The following is a 4,217-nucleotide window of genomic DNA, read 5'->3' on the forward strand; positions in this document are numbered from 1 at the left end:
TCATTAAAATTATTCACTTCTGTTTAACAAAAGACAGCATGTTGAGTAAAGAGGCAAGCTACAGATAGGGAGAAATAGTCACAATATGTATATTTGACAAAGAATCTTATCCATATATATATGGATATATATGTATATTTCATATATATGAAATATATTTATATATTATGTATTTGCATATAATTTTATATATTTATTATATATTTCATATGTTATATACAATATGGAAAACATACATACAGAATATATTAATATAAATACACATGATATATTTAAAAAAACATATACAATATATTGAAAAAATCTGACATTGGATGGAAGTGTTCAAACTTCCAGTTTTAAATAGTGGGGATGTCATGTACGACATGACAACTCTAAAATATAACTCTGCTATGTGGTATATTTAAAGTTGTTAAGTAAGATGCTAAAAGTCTTCATCACAAGGGAGACTTTTTTTTGGCATCTAGATGAGATGATAGATGCTAACTAAACTTAAAATGGATAATCATTTTGCAATATCTGTAAATAAAATTATTGTGCTATATACTTACACAATGTTGTTTGTCAGTTTTATCTTAGTAAAACTAAAAGAAAAAACTCCTACAGATTAATAAAATAAATCTAAAAATAAGCAAAAGACTTTAAGAAGTATTTCCCAAAATAGGATATCTAAATCACTACTAAGTTTTTGAAATTGGGGTGAACATCACTATTCATCAGTAAGATACAAATTAAAAGGTTGGGGTACCAGGTGGTGGGTGTTATAGAGGGCACGAATTGCATGGAGCACTGGGTGTGGTGCAAAAATAATGAATACTGTTATGCTGAAAATAAATAAAAAATAAATAAAAATAAATAAAATGACGGTGAGATGCACTTACACCCCAGACAGAAAGGCTAAAGTAAAACACACAGACAAGTCTCTTGCTATTGTCTGTATTTTTCATTCAGGGACATCTATGCTATTTCCTTCTCCCCCTCCCCTTGCTTCAGACAGGGGATTTGGTTTATAGACTCTACGTGATAATCCATTTTTTACTGTGTGTGGTTCCTCCAAATCTATTGCCTATGATTTGAGTGCTTTTAATTTTTCCAGTTTCTAACTTCAAAAATTAGAAATTAAGCCTTTATTTCTTTGCTTTTTTCTCGCATCTTTTTACTTTTAATATATAAAAAGTATAAATGTTTTAAGTATGGGTCCTAGTATATAAATATTAAAGAATTTATCCACTTTGTCTGCATAAATTGACCATTCGTTAAACAAAACAAAACAAAACAAATCTCATTAACAGCAGTGCCTGGCTGGCTCAGTCAGCAGAACATGCGACTCTCAATCTCAGGGGTGTGAGTTCAAGCCCTGTGTTTGGTACTGAGCCTACTTAAAGTAAGTAAGTAAGTAAGTAAATAAGTAAATAAATAAAATTGTGAATTAAAAAATCCATTCACAGAGAAGAGAAGCTTTTATTTTTTGAATTTCAGATTAAATGTCCCTGTGATCCTAGGTCAAATGATTCTCCAATGTATATTTTCATTTGTAAAATATATACACAGCATATAAATAGATGTTTACTCTGAATAAAATAATTTATTTTTAAAGTGGATGTAACATCTTATTTCCCCTAGGACTTGTGTGTTAAACTACAAGTGGAGACAGATGTGAGGTCAGCACGCAATGGAAGAATGAGCTCCCGCATTCAAACTGGGCGTGTAGGAGAAGCCGCTTTTAGTGATATGGCCAGTGATTTAAACTATGGGGCAGCCACCCCAAATCTTTCTGGTATTGAAGTCAGCATTGGGATGCAGGGTGCCCCTTTACTGAGGCCCTCTCACAGATGAGGACCACCTACCATAAAATAGTCCAGTGTTGTGGTAGAGATTACTAGATGTTTATTCATTTACCTGGTTATCGCTTTGATTTGCAGAGCCTGGGGTTGGGATGCAGGATGCCTTTTCTAAATTATCCATGAAGATTAATATCATGTACTATGACGTAAAGACTATTAGATAGTCACTGAAATTTGCTTTCTTTTCTTGTAGGCAAATAGTAAGTCTACGTTCCTGCGCCTCTCTTGTGGTCAGAGGACTAGGTGCTAGTCAGTGGAATGCTATCAGAAGTAATGATTGTCATTTCTGGCCATGATCCCCAAAACTTCCTCTTCAATATTCTCCTGCATGCTACTTCCTTCTTCCAGCCCAATAGGAAGGACATGACCTTCTCAGACAAGTTTGGGAGCTATTCATTAAAAAGCCTCAAAAGAAGGGGGGAAAAAAAGAGCCTCAGAGTTGTACGCTGTCTAGATACCAAAATAACTTTGTAACTGAGCCAACTTCCTCTGACGGGATGCATCCCCTCAGGTCTGTTGCATCCACCATAAGTGTACTTCTGTTGTATTTTTACCTTTACATTTTTGGACCTTGGAAATCCAGCTATTAGCATTGCCCTAATTTAAATGGGAAGAGTGATGGTGCAATGGTTAGTAATTCTGTACTCTCCGGCCAGGTTTAGCACTGACTCTCTGGGTAGTAGGCACAGGTCACCTTACCTTGTAGGACTGGAGTTGCCTCGTTCTGCAGTGAAGATAATGGATCAGTTGATCTAGGCCATTCCTTCCTGTTCTAACATTATAGGGTGAGATACTGCATTGTATCAACAATGCATCTTTGTATTTTAATGCAAGGACATTACAGGATTTGCCATTGGTATGTACTGATGTGCTGCACCCCCCCCTTTAAATTTATAAAACACAAAGTAAATTTCCAGTAATTTTCTAGGGGCATATGTTTACTGCTATTAATTAAAATTTTAAAAAAAATCCAAACAGAGCTGTCTGGGATGCAAGTTCACTCATTGGAGCTAGCTTTTTTTCTAAATGACCAATATCTATGTCATTAGTACATCCATATCTGCTCTCAAATCAATAGGAAAGTAGTACTTCTTTATCCAAGAGATGGCACCAGGAAATTGTTACTCTTTTACACTATTGCTTCTACCCTGCACTTTTATAACATTTATTTCTTTTAAAAGTTGGAGTAAAATTGATTTCACTACTTTTGAATTATTGGAGGGTTCCCCAAATAAATTTTTCAGCTAAGGGGGAGAAAAGGTTTGCTCAACTTTTTAACACTTATGTCACAAAAGAAAAAAACACAGAAAGACATGATGTTGTTGCTTGAAGTATGGGTTTTCTGTGTGTATTATGAGTAGTTGCAATGAGTACAAAAATGGATGTATGTCTGACAGAGCTAAATTGGCTCAACTTCACACTCATTACTTCCTTTTAAAAATTTTCAAGTTTGTTACCTTTGACACTTATGAACTTGACACAGTTTTGTATGCTTAATCCTTTCTACTTGGAAATTCTAACCTGATGGTTTTAAGTGATCAGCATTATTTAGAACACATTAACGATTTTTTGTTGTAGTTGATATTAGTTTCAGGTATGCAACATAATGATTCAACAAGTCTCTACATTATGCTGTAGTCACCACAAATGTAACTCTCATCTTTCACCATACAACACTATCACAGTATCATTGGCTATTTTCTTTATACTCTAAATTTATCTTCATGATTTACTTAATCTGTATCTGGAAACCTGTATTTCCCACTCCCCTTTGCCTGTTTTGCCTATACCCCTCACTCTCTTCCTCCTCTTTTCTCTGTATTTATGGATCTGTTTCTGCTTTTTGTTTATTCATTTGTTTTATTCTTTTAGATTCTACATATAAGTCACAGTATATGGTATTTGTCTTTCTCTGTGTGATTTATTTCACTTATATGATACCCTCTAGATTCACCCATGTTCTTGCAAATGACAAGATTTCATTCCTTTTAATGGCTGAGTACTATTTTGCTTTGTGTGTGTGTGTGTGTGTGTGTGTGTGTGTGTGTAAATCACCTCTTCTTTATCCATTCATCTATCGATGGACACTTGGGTTGTTTCCATATCTTGATATTGTAAATAATTCTACAATAAACATAGGGGGATATACATCTTTTCAATTTTATGTTTTTGTTTCCTTAGGTAAATACCTACTAGTAGAATTACTGGATCATATGGTATTTTTATTTTTAAGTATTTGAGGAAACCCCAGAATGTTTTCTATAGTGCTGCCCCAATTTACATTCCTACTAAAAGTGGGTGAGGGTTTCTTTGTCCCCACATCCCCTCATTAACATTTGTTACTTCATGTTTTTTAGATTCTAGCCATTCTGA

Source organism: Mustela erminea, chromosome 8 (assembly GCF_009829155.1).
Source record: "Mustela erminea isolate mMusErm1 chromosome 8, mMusErm1.Pri, whole genome shotgun sequence".
Lineage (NCBI taxonomy): Eukaryota > Metazoa > Chordata > Mammalia > Carnivora > Mustelidae > Mustela > Mustela erminea.